The 16,184-nt window shown below is 43.1% G+C and overlaps 1 protein-coding gene across 1 annotated transcript in view; it reads right to left on the bottom strand.

Annotated features, from left to right (window-relative positions):
- Nucleotides 1–1,211: 1,211 nt before the first annotated feature.
- The window catches only part of DLEU7 (deleted in lymphocytic leukemia 7), a 93,595-nt gene continuing 78,622 nt past the window's right edge, over nt 1,212–16,184 (bottom strand). The window contains exon 4 of the transcript XR_009180742.1: nt 1,212–5,043. The gene's annotated coding sequence lies outside the window, so the exon portion shown is untranslated. The remainder of the gene's footprint in view (nt 5,044–16,184) is intronic.

The raw sequence follows: 16,184 nt of genomic DNA, 5'->3' as shown, positions 1-16,184 counted from the left end.
TCCCAGTGAGTATACTTAGCTCCACATAAAAGACAAGGGGAAGTCTCCTTTTTATTCCTCTGAGTGAGGCATACAACTGGAATTTCTGTGGTTCAGGACAGCGGTAGGCAGGGAGAGGCATTTCACACAGTCACAGCCACAAACCAGTATGGCGAGGGTGCTGTCAGTTCACTCAACGGCCACTTTCTCTTATGTAAAATTCTGTTTCTAATCTTTGGGAGACTTGGGTATGAGAGACGGAGCAAATAAAGGGTGTATGTATTTACCTGGGTTTCTGAGGTGGTAAGTAGATGGAGTTGGAGATGGGTAGATTTAAGAACTGAGTAACAATAATCAAAAAAAAAAAGCATTTTTTAAAAGGTGGAGAAATCCTCCCTAAAACGGAAGAGCATATTTCTCCCCACCCTGGGAATTTGTTGGACATATCAGAGCTAGTGGGGTAGGGCGTGTATTGTTGAGGTTGCTATGGCTACTGCAGGAAGGAAACTTTCTTCTAAAATCTTTACTGGCCCAAGAACAAGCCCAGGCAAGCTTGCGGTTCAGTAGCCTATGAGTACTTGCTTATTCTAAAATATTGTGATAATAATTACTAAGAATCATAAAAGGAAGAAAGAGAGGCTATTTGGTTGTGTTTCTCTTGTCTCTTTTCCTCACCGAATGCTGTTTCTCTGAATACCTGCACACCTGCCTATAAGACACTCCCAGTTTCAAAGCCAGTGTCCATTTTCCCAAATAGACAATTAAGAAACAAATATTTTTACCAATTTGAACATGAACCTATAAGCTTTTAGGGATCTAAGTGAAACAGCTAAAGTCTACTGATAGTACTCAACTTATGAATTTGCATATATAATAATTGCATAAAAACGGAAAGAAAATTACATTCACTAGTGTTTTAATTTGGAAATATTATTTTATTCTACTTGGACAGCTTACAAAACAATCCGATTCAAATGTGTCCTGTCCTCGGCAGTCAGGGATTTCGCAAGCACTAGAAAGACTTTTCTTCTTTCTTTTTTTGCACAAGCCTGCTTGTAGCACTGACAGATAAAGCTTCTACTTCCAAAAATCAAACCAATGGGTCTGCAAGTGATCGTTTGAGAGTCACTGACAAGCAGTTATGAGGAAAAGCCATGAAAGAAGATAACAATGTCTCAGAAAAAAACATAAAGAGAAGAGCAAAAACTCAAGACTCATGGAGGTAAAACAAGGAAAGACAACACTTTTCTTATTTTTATTTGAAGTTTTCTAAAGCAGGCCAGTTTCTCAGCCACCTAAGTTTTTACAACAAAGCAAATTTTAAATCAAGATGAGATGCCATAAAAGGAAATTTTTTCATGGGCCACGAGTACCTATTTTCTTTCTATCGTTCATCAGTTTTTGTTGGTGATTGCTGTGATGCCAGCATTTGGTACTGCCTTTTTAAAAAGCATGTTTATGAGACTTGAAACGATGAGGCTAAGCTGCCAAAGAGAAGACAAATTTATCACATTCAATTTCTTTGACTCTTTGTTTTCATTTAAAACCCATCCACTAGCTGAGCTAACACAGCAAGAGCAGGGAGGCTCTCTGAGCACCAGGTAAACCCCTAACGTAAATTGACTTCTGTCTCATGCCCGAGGGCGGCAGAGGCGGTGCAGCCGTGCACCAGGAGAATGCACGCAGCCGGGGTTGCGCTCAGGATTTTGGAAGGTTTCCACTCGTGCGTGCCTTGCTGTTGCCTAATTACCTGGTTACCGACACAAACAGAGAACCGCATCCTCTCCTTTCCCCAGAGGGAAGAGGTCTTAACAGCGTGCCATTGTTTAGATCGGATTCTCAACCCTGCCTGCACACCAGAATCATCTGAGGAGTTAAAAACAAAAACCAAGAAAAAATCTCTAGTTGATGCCCAGGCCTCTCCCTAGAACAAATAAAATCAAAATCTCTGAGGGTGGAGTGAGGGCGGGATAGTTTTTAAAGCTCCCCAGGTGATCCGCAGAGCGAGAGCTCGTGCTCGAGATGATGAAACATACACCAGATGTGCTCATGTCGCTACCTAAATGAGCCAATGCCTTGGAACCTCTGAAGTAGCCAGTTGGGAAATGCTCACTAGACTCTTCCAATAGCCAGCAGATTTTCGAAAGTTCTGACTAGACAGATACCTGGTGGCTGGCAGTTCCGCCCCTCCGTGCCGCCCGCCCTCTCCCGCCCCGCCTCGGACACGCCCCCCTCACCTGGGCCCTGAGCAGGTAACCACGCGCTCCTGGACTCACAGCGCCACCCAGAGGCCGGCACGGAGAGTCCCTGCCGACCCCTCGGGCCCGCTCACGAGGGGGGCACCGCCCCCCTGAACTGCGCCCCCTGCCCCGCGCACGCGCACGCGCGCGCGCACGTACTTCCTACCTTAGCTCTCCCAGCCTTTGGCTAACAGCACTAGAGGCATTCTCTTTCCGACTTAACAACTCTTCCACATTTTTCTTCTAATAAAGTCCACAATACAAAATGACAAGAACTTCCTTTTTTACCATATGATGTATCAGCCATTGCAAGAGGCACTTTATATATCATTAGGTCTCAAAACATCCTCGGAGGTCCCATTTTGCAGGTAAGGAAATTAAACCTTGGAGAGGGAAAGGAACCTGTGCCGAATCCCTCAGGTGGTAAGTAACAGCACTGGAATTCAAATTCTGACCAACGGGGCTAGCAGCTCTGCATCTGACCGCTGCCACGCACTTCTGCATAGGGCCGGCTTCCTGAGTGTGCCACGGATGTGCTCAGAAGGGCCCTGCAGACTGGTTTCATGCTCTCTGTCACTGTCTGAAAATTCTTAATTTTTTTTTTTTGACAAAGTACCCCATGTTTTCATCTTGCACTAAGTTGCACAAGTTAGGTAGCCAGTCTTGCCTTCCCCAACCCAGCCAGAAAAAAACAAAGGCCAGTCACTCATTTTCACTGGAAACCAAAAACATACTTAAACCATGACCATTGAGAGAAAAAAGAAGAGCATTAACATTTAAAATAGAATTGGGAACTTGAAGATAGATTGAAATTATCCACTCTGAAGAAGAGAGGCAAATTTTTTTTAAATGAACAAAATCTCAGGAACCTGTGGTCAAAATCAAAAGGTCTATCATACATGTCACTGGAATCCCAGAAGGAGAGGAAAAAAAGGATCAGAAAAGAATATTTAACAAAACAATGCACATGCAAAAATTTCTAATATTCGGTGAAAAGTACACATTTACAAGTTAAAGAAAGTCAATAAATGCCAATAAGGATAAATATAAAGAAAACCACACCCCTGCATATGAAAGATGAACTTTAAATATAAAGACACATATAGTTGGAAGCAAGCGAATGGAAAAATATATACCATATGCGCAGTAAGTCTAAGAAAGTTGGAGTGGCTATATTAATATCAGATGAAGTAGATTCCAAAACAAAGAACACCACACCAGTAAAAAGGCACATGTCATGATGACAAAGCAGCCAATTCATCAGAAAGACACAGTCAGAAATGTGCATGTGTCAAATAACAGAACTTGAATATACATGGAGCAAATATTGACAGAACGACAGAATTAAGGTGAGAAATGGATAATCCTGCAATCATAGTTGGAGATTTTAACACCTCTGTATTGGACATTGATAAAAGTTAGACCGAAAAAAACACATAAAGGCATAGAGAGCAAGACTATCAACCACCTTCCCACAATTGATATTTATAGAGCACTTCATCCAATAATAACAGAATATACATTCTTTCCAGGAGCATATGTTCACGGAGAGAGACCGTATGCTCGATCGTAAAGCAAGTTACAATGAATTAAACAGTAATGAAATCGTACAGACTATATTCTTTAAATTTAAAGACTATTATTCTTTAAATTAGAAATCAATAGCAGTAAGATATTTATAAAACTCCCAAATGTTTGAAAACTCAATAATACACTTCCAAATAATTAATGGATTGGACAAGACATCACTGGAAAATTAGAAAAATAATCTGAAACAGAATGAAAATGGAGATATAATATATGTAAATTTTTGATATACAGGTAAAGCCATGTTTAAAGGGAAATTAATAGCTTTAAATGTTTGTATTACCAAAGAAGAATGTTCTAAGATTGATAGTCTAAGATTCTACCTCAAGAAACTAGAAGTGGAGAATAAGTCCAAAGCAAATAGAGAAAAGAATGTAATAAAGACAAGAGCAGAAATCAATAAAGTGAAAAAAAGAAAAACAAAGCCAAAATTTGGATTTAGGGAAAACCAACAAAATTGTTCAACACCTAGTTAGACTGATCAAGAAGAAGGAAAAAAAAAAAAGAGAGAACACAAGTTTCTAACGCCAGGAATAAAAGAGGCTTACCCCTACAGACCTTATACATATTAAATAGAGAAGAACAGATTTATGCCAAAATTTTAACAATTAGGTGAAGTGGACAAATTCCTTGAAAAATACAACTTACCAAATACGGCACAGGATGCCAGTGAAACCTGAGTAGCCATATATCTTGTTTAAAATTTGACATTGCTATTAAAAAACATCTCACAAAGAAAACTTCAGGCCCACACATGGTTTCATTGGAAAATTCTGTCCAATACTAAGGGGGGGGGAAGTGCTCCAACTTCACACGAAGTGTCAGAAGATAGAGGAGAGATCACTTCCCAGTTCATTGCACTAGACCAGCAAAACCTTCATACGAAAAATTTCAAAGACTTGTTTAAAAAAAAAAAATTGCTACAGCAATATCCCTCATGCACATAAAATACAAAAAATATTTAACAAAATATTAGCAAATTTAAATCATGAAAATATTAAAAGGATAATACACTGTGACTAAATGGGGCTTATCCTAGGAATGCAGACTACTTAATTCACAACTTATCGGAGAACACCCACATGATCAATTCAATAGAATAAACACCTCTCATCCAATGAGGAATAGATGGGATCTTCTTCAATGTGATAAGAAAAAAACCAGGGAGTGGATGTGGCTCAAGCTGTTGGGCTCCCCCTCTCACATGAGAGGCTCCGGGTTCAGTTCCTAGTGCCTCCTGAAAAAAAAAGAAACAACAACAAGCAAAACCAGTGATAAAACCAGCTCAGGGATGCGGGTGTGCTTCAGTGGCTGAGTGCCAGCTTCCCTCACATGAAGGCCCGGGCTCAATCTCCAACCCCTGGTACTTAAAAAAAACCACTGGAACACCTATAGCTAAGCTCACGCTTAAGGGTGAACTAATGATGCTCCCCATCACACCAGCAATCAGAAAAAGATGCCCACTCTCACAATTCCAGTCCTACATAGTATCGGAGGTCCTTGCCAAGGAAATAAGACCACGAAAAGAAATGCAAGGCATGAAAATTGGAAAGGCTGTAATAAAACTGTCTCTTTGTGCAGATGACATGATCATTTAATAGGAAACCCTAAGGAATCTGAAAAATGATGAGGATAACTCATAAGTTAATTTAGCAAGTTGGCTGACTAAGATTCAAAATTCCATAATAATTTTTTTCAAAACTAGCAAGCAAGTATTTGGAAAAAGATATAAAAACTATTCCATTTGCAAAAGCATAAAGAAAGACGCAGGGAGCTGATGTGGCTCAGTGGTTGAGTACCAGCCTCCTGCATACATGTCAGTATTTTATCACTGACATGTACCACATTCAAGCCCCAGATCCAGTACCTAAAAAAGAAAAAGACTAAATATTTAAGAATAAATTTGACAAAAGAGCTGTAAGACCAATATAATAAAATGATAAAAATTGCTTAGAGAAGGGGTGGCGGACTTGGCCCAGTGGTTAGGGCATCTGTCTACCACATGGGAGGTCCGTGGTTCAAACCCCGGGCCTCCTTGACCCGTGTGGAGCTGGCCCACGTGCAGTGCTGATGCGTGCAAGGAGTGCGCCCCGTAAGGAGAGCCGCCCAGCGAGAAAAAAAGTGCAGCCTGCCCAGGAATGGTGCCGCACACACGGAGAGCTGACACAGCAAGATGACGCAACAAAAAGAAACACAGATTCCCGTGCCACTGACGACAACAGAAGCGGACAAAGAAGACGCAGCAAATAGACACAGAGAACAGACAACCTGGGTGGGGGAGGGGAAGGGGAGAGAAATAAATAAAATAAAATAAAAAAATCTTTTAAAAAAATTGCTTAGAGAAATTAAATCAGGCCTAGTAAGTGGAGAAATATACCATGCTCATGCATCAAAGGATGCAATAGTAGCCGTGATTCTCCCCAGCTTGATCTTAAAGCAACCCCAATCATAATTCCAGTAAGCTCTGCTGTAGGAAATGATAAACTTATTCCTCAATTTATGTGGAAATAAAAAGAACCTAGGATGTCCAAAGCAATCTTGAAATTGAAGGACAAAATTGAAGAATTATAATACTTGACTTCAAGACTCACCATAAAGCTACAGTGGGATTAGCATAAGGATTGACAAACCAATGAAACAAAATTGAGAACTCATGTGATCATTTACTTTTCAATAAAAATATCAAAGCAATCAATGGGAAAGGTAATTCTTTCCAACAAATGACGCTGAAACAACTGGATATCTATGAGGGGAAAAAAGAACTTCCATCTCTACCTCACATTTACACAGAAATTAATTTGAGATATTCAAAAACTTAAGTAGGAAGACTAAACCTACACAGCTTTTCTTTTTTAAGGAAGTACCAGGGATTGAACCCAGACTTCATATGTGGGAGGCAGGTGCTCAATCGCTGAGCTACCTCTGCTCCCTAATGAGAGCTGCTTTTTTCATTTGTTTGTTTTGTTTTCAGGAGGTACCCGGGATTGAAACCAGGACCTCAAACATGGAAGGCAGGCGCTTAACTGCTTGAGCTACATCCGCTCCTCCCTACAAAGCTTTTTTAAAAAAACATGGGAGAATATCTTCAGGACTTGTGGTAGGCAACGATTTTTAGATAAGCAAATAAAGCAATAACCAATATTGAAAAAAATTGACGACCTCATCAAAAATTAAAACTTGTTCATCAAAAGACACCATTTAAGAATGAATAGGCAAGGGAAGCAGATGTGGCTCAACTGATAGAGCGTCCGCCTACCATATGGGAGGTCCAAGGTTTGAACCCAGGGCCTCCTGACCCATGTGGTGAGCTGGCCCATGCACGGCACTGCCGCGTGCAAGGAGTGCTGTGCTACGCAGGGGCACATAGGGGAGCCCCACGCGCAAGGAGTGCACCCCACATTGAGCTGCCCCACGCGAAAAAAATTGCAACCTGCCCGAGTGGCACTGCAAACACAGAGAGCTGATGCAGCAAGATGACGCAACAAAAAGAGACACAGATTCCCGTTGCTGCTGAGAATGCAAGCAGACACAGAAGAACACAGAGCGAATGGACACAGAGAGCAGACAACGGGGGGGATGGAGGTTGGGAAGGAGAGAGAAATAAAATAGAAATAAATCTTTAAAAAAATAAAAATGAATAGGCAATCCACAGATTGCCAGAAAATATTTCTAAATGCGTATCTGAAAAAGGAGTGGTACCTAGAGTATATACCTAGCTCTTTCAAGTCGGTAATAAAAAAGACTAACACTCCAATAAAAATGAGTGAGGAGATTTGAAGGGATACCACATAAAGGAAGACATTTGAAAGGCCAATAAGTACATGAAAACGTTCTCAACGTCATTAATTTTCAAGGCAATTTAGATTAAAACCAAAAGGAAATAAGACTACCCACTTGTTAGAAGGACGCAAACATTTTTTTAAAAACCTGAAAATACCCAATGTTGACAAGGACGTGGAAGAGCCAGCACTCCTGGGCTGACGTTGCGTCTTTTGTGGACCCCTAGAAAACCCTGCCCTTGAAGCAAGCACACAAACCTACTGTAGTGGGAGGTCTTGATTAAATCGCTTTGTCAAAGGTCTTTGATTAGGTGGTGTGACCCAGTGTGGGTCTTGATCCTCTTTCTAAACCGAGGGCTAAAAGCCGCAGGCACAGAAGGAAAGCAGCAGAGACAGAAAGGGCTGGAGGCCAGAGGCTGGAATTGGTGGAGCACAGACAAGGAAAAGGGCTGGAGGACAGGGGACAGAGGAGCCACCTGCCTGATGGCCGCAGGGGAGCCTGGCAAGGAAGGAAGGCTGGAGGAGGAGGCAGACGCTCACAGGCGGCTGCCCTGGGCCCGCCACGCGCCTGATCGCCCACAGCTGCAACTTGCTGAGACAGCAGCTCTGGATGATTCCTTGATTTGGAAACTTCCACAGTCTCAGAACTGCAGGCTGTAAACCTAATAAAGTCCCATTATAAAAGCCAGCCCATTCCTGGTATATTGCTCCCAGCAGCTTTTAGCAGCTAAAACAACTCTCATATGTTGTTGATAAGAAGGTAGAAAGATACAACCCTTTTGAATACAAGGTCTTTCGGGAATGAAAATATAATCCACAAAAAGACTTAATTCAATGTTAATTGCAACTTTATCACAGTTGCCCCAAACAGGACACAACCCACATGTCCCTCAAAAGCAGAATGGATAAACAAACTGTAGTGTGCTCATACAATGGACTACTACTGAGCAAATAAGAAAGAAAGTCTGCAGATAAACACAGCAACGTGGTTTAATCTGAAGCATGTTTTGCTCAGAGAAAGAAGCCTTACACAAAAGAGCTACATATTGTATGATTTCATTTATATGAAGTTCTGGAATAGGCAAAACTAACCAGTTGTGAAAGAACACCACAAGAATGGTTTCCTCTCCTGAGAGATGGGGGATTGCTTGAGAAGAGTTACGAGGGAATTTGGGATATAAGTAATTTTCTGTAATTTGAGACTGGTTTGTGTGGGCATTTGTCAAAACTCATTAAATGGTGCACTTAGAATTTATGATTTTCATACCATGCAGATTTTACCTCTAAAAAATATTAAGTCCCTATAAATACATACTGAAGTATTTAGGGGATGTTGTACTCTTGAGTGCATCTTACTTTGATGTATATCCAAAAAGTGATTGACGGGTTGATAGAGGCATTGACAGAAGGATAGAGAGATGATAGAGCAATGCAACTTGTGAATTACAGAACCTGGGTGATGGGTTTCCACTATAAAATTATTTTTCTATATATTTAAAACTTTTTATAATAAAATGTTGGAAAAAATCTTAACAGTAACCACTGCAATTGTTTAGAGCCTAGACCCACAAAAGATTCTTTGGGGGAGGAGTATGTTGTCACTGACATTGTTTAGAACGGCCAGCACATGCTGATAATGAAAAGCAGACCGGCTTGCAGTCAGCTTCACGGTTGTTCTTAATTGCTCGACAGCACTGCGCCCACTTATTGCCTGCACTCAGGGTGGGCTAGCCTACTACTCTGCTTTCAGGCCATGGTTAGCGTCTTGAGCTGGAAAAGGATAGTGACGACAATCAAAGCCAGATCTGCCTGATCCCAAAGCTCCTTCCCCACCCTTGAACTCTTTCCACATCATCCCTGGAACTCTTTCCACATCATCCTACTATGCTGTGGATTATCCAGAGATTCCAGGGCATAATTCTTGCCTGCAAGGAGACCATAGGGTATTGGAGACCCATATAGTTTGCCGCTAACACAAGATGAGTGTTCAGATTTTCAAACCACAGCTGTTGGGAAATGCAAAGGCTTCTTGGAGAAGTGGTGTTTAGGATGTACTTTGCTGCCCCACTCAAGCCCCTTCAGTGGTTGGCCATGGTCTTCAGTTTAAGTCTAAAATGTTTAGCATGGCCTTTAAGATCCTGTGTGAACTTCCTCTGCTCTCCACTTGGGCATCTCCCAACGGACACCCCTCCAAAGATAACATACGCTCATATACGCACACACACACGTCCGGCCCACTGGGTGTCCTTCTGCCCTCCTCACCATGCCCCTTCCTGCCCCATGACGTCACCCTGGCAGTTCTCCCTGGGACAGCCTGTCCTCATTTCCTGCCCTGCTCCCCAGCTCTCCAAGCCCAACCCCACGGGTTTCCCATGGCTCCGATAAAATGCTGTTTTCTCAGGAAAGTCTTCCTTGACTCCTCAAACTGGTCTCCTCGCCTTTCTCTCTTGGAGACACGGGGCCCACCTGTAAGTACATAATTCCTATATAAATTTCACGTGGTTGAAATTATAAATGCTGTATAATCAGGAACCCTAGTTGACCCGTTCCCTAGATAACCCTGTAGCCATTTAATGAGTATTTGTTGAGTGAATTGAACTAAATGACTCCTTAGATCATCGATGAATGAAGGGCTGGACTTTAACACCCAAGTACAGGTGAGGACCATCCAGAGAGAGGCAAATGCTTGAGCCAAAACCCAGAGGAAGGACCAGTGAGAAGAGATGTAAACACATGGATGTTGGATATCTTTTAGACTTTTTTAAAAGCAGAATTTTAAAAAATAAATTCTCCAGAGGTCCTAGTTCTTGTCCTGGCCAGTAGCCAGATATGAATTGCATTTTGTAAGAAACAGGTGGATTACAGCAGCTTGGGAGCGTCTGCAAAAATTCTCACCAGCCATGTCTCCAATTAGAATTTCCAGGGAATGTTCCTTTTCTACTCTATCTCAAAACTCCAAAGAGACCAAAACTAAGATATGGTCAGATCCCTGGGAATTCCCATTTCTTATTAGTGTAATTCAATCCTACCTAATCTCTTTTGGCCAAAAGCTTAGATATATAGTAATAACTAGACTCCCTTTTCAGGGTGCAAAAAGTTTCCCACAGAAGTAATCTCGATGCCTCAAATTTCTTATTAAATCAGCAACTGGTTAACGGTAGTACATATTCAGGAAGACTAGAGAGGTGACCTGCCCCCTGTTTTTGAGACCACATAGGTCATTGACATCTGCTCTAATTTCTTTGTCCTGATGTGCTCAGCAATTTAAATGTTCCTGAAAGCTTGAAAACTTATGAAGTTTTATTCCCCCTGAAAAAGGCGTTTATACATTTTTTCCTGCGCTATTTAGGCTCCCATTTATTGATCCCTTGGCACACTCCACCCTAATAATGCACAAATAGGAAAAGGGTGGCTATTAAAACAATACCCACAACCACCTCAAATCATCATAATGTAACACTAAACCCCTCTCCCGACATCTGGAGTCCTGGAGTCAACTTTGAAATGAAGGAAATCAAGACGTCATTATAAATCCATGTCCATACAGAGATTTACAAACCATAAACATATTTCTCTCCATCTTTTGGGGTTTTCTCTGTGACTAAATCTGAATTCCAATTTCCTGGTGTGTAAAATTAGGAAATCCGACTAATGAAGTTCTCTCTACGCCCGTGACAGACAGCACACTGCTAATCACTTACAGAATCCTTCCCAGCGCGCTATCCCCGCCAGTCACCGCCAGTCAAAAGGAGCTTGCCCACCGGTTGAAACCCATTTGCTATCCTGCAATTAATGATCCTCCAGGCTTCTGAGAGCTAATCTCTGAAATCTGTGGTTCTAAAGCAGGCCTGTAACAAAGCAGTAGTCCCAGATACAGAAACACATCAACTGACAGACGTTCAGCTTGGGAACTTTCATAGATCAAACAAACAAAGCAAGCAAGCGTGAACTCCGCTGAGAACCCTTGGGGAGGACTTTGATCTTGTGCGTAAATGTGTTTCTACAACCTTTCTTGAACCTTGCCTGCTTGTAAATGGACAGCCTTCTGCACACCACATTGTGCCTTTCCATTTTCCTTCCCAGTCCTCACTTCTTCCTGGCGTCACGGAAAGCCCCAGCCCAGCCTGCCCCGCTCTGAGGCCCTTGCCTTCGGCACCGCGTGCTCCAGTCCCTCTCGCATCACCTGCCCACCCTCAACATTTCTCTCAGGGAAAGATCTAGCAAAATCTACCCAAGGTGTAGATGATGGTCAAAGTCTACCTAAGCTCATCTTAACTTATTCGTACTTTATTAGGCCCACTGTTCCAGACCAAAGGAATGGATTTCTAGAGGTACCATTATTTTGTTCTCCAATTAGAAAAGTTAGGAAGTTATTGGAAGAAGCAAAAAGGCAGAAAGATCTTCTTGGTGCCCCTTAAGTTATGTCCTGAAGACGGCTGCCTAGTCGTCCTCCTCGAATAGCCCATTTTACTTCCAGCTGAGTGTGTTCTTTAACATACCCGGATCACCTTCTATGAAGACATGGCTTATGAGCCATTTGAGTTACCAAGCCTTGTTTGGATGGTAAATACTTACTTGACCAGGCTCTTATACCAGGCTTCAGAATCTCTTAGGGTCGGTCCCAGGAACGCATGTCATCAAGTCCATGACCCCAACCCAGAGAATTCTTTATGCAAAATAAATTTGAGGACAATAGTTTTCAAGGAAAGACTCAGCAAATCTGTCTACATAAACATTCATCCTTTTCCTGTTTTACTGCTTGTTTCCCAGCAAGATTATCAACTGCTTGCAAACAGAGACAGGAGCCCCTACTTTTGAAAACCGTGAATGTAATTAACAGTACTGCAGCACTGAATTCGATATTTGAATGTGGTTTTAGGTTGTATATACATTACTGGAATCAAAATTTAAAAACAGAAACAAAAACATAAAACTGCACTACAGAAGCTATGAGCTGGAATGTAAACTATGGACTACAGCTAATAGTACCATTAAAATATTTTTCTTTCTTCAAGTGTAACAAAGTTACCACACTTATGTAAGATGACAATAATGGAGAGGTATATGGGAACCCTATATTTTCTGCATGACTTTTCTATGAACTTGCTACTTCTCTAATAAGAAATATTAAAAATCAAGGAATGGGAAGTGGCCTTGGACCAGTGGCTAGGGTGTCCGTCTACCATATGGGAGGTCCGCGGTTCAAACACCGGGCCTCCTGACCCGTGTGCAGCTGGCCCATGCGCAGTGCTGATGTGCGCGAGGAGTGTCCTGCCACGCAGGGGTGTCCCCCGCGTAAGGGAGCCCCACACGCAAGGAGTGCACCCCATAAGGAGAGCCGCCCAGTGCAAAAGAAAGTGCAGCCTGCCCAGGAACGGCGCCGCACACACGGAGAGCTGACGCAGCAAGATGACGCAAGAAACACAGATTCCCATGCCGCTGACAGCAGAAGCAGACAAAGGAGAAGATGCAGCAAATAGACGCAGAGAACAGACAACTGGGGCAGGAGGGGAGGGGAGATAAATAAATAAATAAATAAATCTTAAAAAATTCAAGGGAGTAGATGTGGCTCCTGGGTTCAGTTCCCAGTGCCTCCTTAAAAAAAAAAAAACCCAGCAAAAATAAATGAAAAAACCAACTCAGGGAGCCAGTGTGGCTTGGTGGTTGAGCACCGGCTTCCCATATACAAGATTCCAGGTTCAATCCCCGGTCCCCGGTACCTCAAAAAAACAAAACAAACAACAAGAACAACAACAAAAACCACAATACATTTTAAAAAGAATTCCCCAGAGGGTCTCTGAACTTACATTCTCAATGATTTTATCTTTTAGGCAGTGCTTTCCCAGTTAATATCATAAAAGAACACTGTCTCATTTGAGACCATGAGAACTCAATGAAAGGGACTTAGAAAAAATATTTAAATTATGTATGTATGAATTAAACAGGCATCACAAACCACAGTAGTTTATTGTCTTTTGTTCATTTTATGAACTTTTCTTCCAGTGTTTGCATGGGACAGTCAAGTGCACAGTACATGCAATAGGCAAGCACAGTATGCTCTTTGGCACATTACTGTGATTTTCTTACCTGTTTGAGCCGAAATTATTTTCTCCAAAATAATTGGATGATCCAATATTAGTGTTTTCTTTCCACACAATTTCATGAGTATACCTACTTAGTTAAGTGAATTTAAGCAATATGTGCTTTGTTCTAAGATGTTCAAAGAAATATATGTAATTTTACTTAATTTTTCTTTCCTTTATTTTCCATTAACTCTCTATTTTCTCCACTCAGAAAATAGGTAAAATTATGCTTATGCCTCTGTAGGACTGGCAGGGAAGGTGAGATGCAAAGTCTCTGTCAGGTTTTGGAATGATAGGAGTAGACAGAGTTTTCCGACACTCTGAGGAAAGAAATACAATCCGTGAACCAATAAAAGCAAGACAAAAACTTATTTACCTGTTTTTGTGTAAGAGCTTTTGGTGGAAAATCTGTGGTTCTTCTGTGTGAATGATCCTCTTTGAAATGGACAATTATGTCCCTTGCTTTTTTTTTTTTTCTTAAGTGAAAGAGACCTCAAGATGACTGAAATAACCATCCCAGGCCTTCAGGGATCAGGCAACACCTCGGCCGGGTGGAGGAGTGCCTGCTTGCTGGAGAAAGGAGCGCCCTTGCGACCCTAACCGGGAGCCACACTCAGGGCTCGGAGCGCCTGGCTTTTGCCTCGGGTAGCTTGCAGCCTTGCTTCTTCGCGGGTGAGGCCTGAAGAGACACTCCCAGCCACGAGGCGTGGAGGTGAGGCCTTCCCCGCCACTGGTGACGCGGACGGGCCATCATCTGGGTCATAGACTTGTGTAGACCAGGGCCGGCAAACTCCCTGTAACGGGCCGGAGAGTAAAGACTCAGGCTTCGTGGGCTGTGCAGCCCGCTGCGGCTCCTCAAGTCTGCTGTTGACACGCAAGCAGCTGTGGATATATGTCAACGAACGAGCCCCAACGACGCTTGTCTGCACAACGAGGCCGCCCACAGCCTGAAGTTTGCTGACCTCCAGGGGCACTACGACACCCTTCTCGTGGGTGAGGAGGGACTCTGGCGGAACCTGTTTGGAGGTTCAAGGCGTCCTGGACACATCCCCCATGGTACCCCCTCCCCATAAGGCATAGCAGCACAGAGCGACTGGTCCTTTGATTTTTCATAGTGTCTTATTCTTTCTTTCCTTTTAAATATTCCTGTGGTCAAACCATTAATTGAAACATTTAAAAAAAAAAAAAGGAAGGGAAAGAAGAGGGAGAAGGGGAGGCAGGAAGGGATGGAAGGAGGAAGGAAACAGGATCATCTAAGGAAATGGAGAGATTCTGGTAGACACGCATGTTAGAAAAAAATAAAAATATATATGTTGAGGGGAGCAGATGTGGCTCAAGTGGTTGAGCGCCTGCTTCCCATGTCCAAAGTCCCAGGTGTGATCTCCAGTACCTCCTAAAATCAAAAAACAAATAAACAAATGGAAAACACCCAACTCTCATTGGGGAGCGGCTGTAGTCAGTGGTTGAGCACCTGCTTCCAGTGTACGAGGTGCTGGGTTCAATCCCCAGTACCTCCTAAATACTTACATATATATAAATACTTATATATATAAAATTTCAAAAGGAAACCTCTGCAGTGAATGAGCTTTTGAGCAGGAAATTTGTATTGAGAAGAACTAAAAATTGAAATATGACTGAAGTCTTAGGTAAGTGAAGAACAAAGCAGGAATCCCATGAATTACACTTTCTTTCTAGAATGTTTCCAAGTCCATTTGTTGTTTCCCTACAGCAAATGTTTCTCCAGCACCTGTTATATTCCTAGCACAGTGCTGATTGCTGGGGTCACAAAAAATGAGCAATGAGGAGCAGATGTGGCTTGAGCAATTGAGTCCCTGCTTCCCACATGGGAGGTCCCGGGTTTTGTTCCCAGTTCCTCCTAAAAGCGAAAAAACAAACAGCCAGCGGACAAATGGAGAAACCAGCTCAAGGGATGGCTCAGTCGTTGAGCACCAGTTCCCACTTACAAGGTCTCGGTTCAATCCTCAAGCCCTGAACCTTGGAAAAAGGAAGAAAAAGAACAAGGTTCCTCCGTCACTTCTGAGGAGGGACCACCGAAAGGGCTCTGGCGGCTGCAGGCGGTCGGGCCGTCGGGCTCCTGTCTCCCAGCTGCCAGCCCCGGCCGCAGCTCGCCGCGTGGAGTGGGCAGCTCTCGGGAGACCTTGGCCCGCTGGCTGCTCCCTGCTCCAGGGTGCATCCTGGAAGAGACCTGGAGCCTGCAGGGAGAGGAGCGGCCTCCGAACCCTTGCTTCGTGTGACATCCGCATCAGCACCGCCATCCTCTTGGTCTGGCCACAGCCCTCCAGCTCCACCTGCCCACGGCCTCCCCAAGACACCCGTGGAGGTCCCACCCTGCAGGGATGCGAAATTTTAAAAATCCCCTCCTCTGCCTTGGATCCCATTTCAGCCCGGAGGGGCTCTCTGCTTCCTGCAGTTACCATCTCTGCGGCGCCTCAGATCCCTCCTTCTTCAGGTTCAGTTCTGCGGTACCCACTCCGGGGTTCTCTGTACAAATCCAC

The sequence above is a fragment of the Dasypus novemcinctus genome, chromosome 15 (assembly GCF_030445035.2).
Source record: "Dasypus novemcinctus isolate mDasNov1 chromosome 15, mDasNov1.1.hap2, whole genome shotgun sequence".
NCBI lineage: Eukaryota > Metazoa > Chordata > Mammalia > Cingulata > Dasypodidae > Dasypus > Dasypus novemcinctus.
This window is presented reverse-complemented; position numbering and strand designations above follow the sequence as displayed.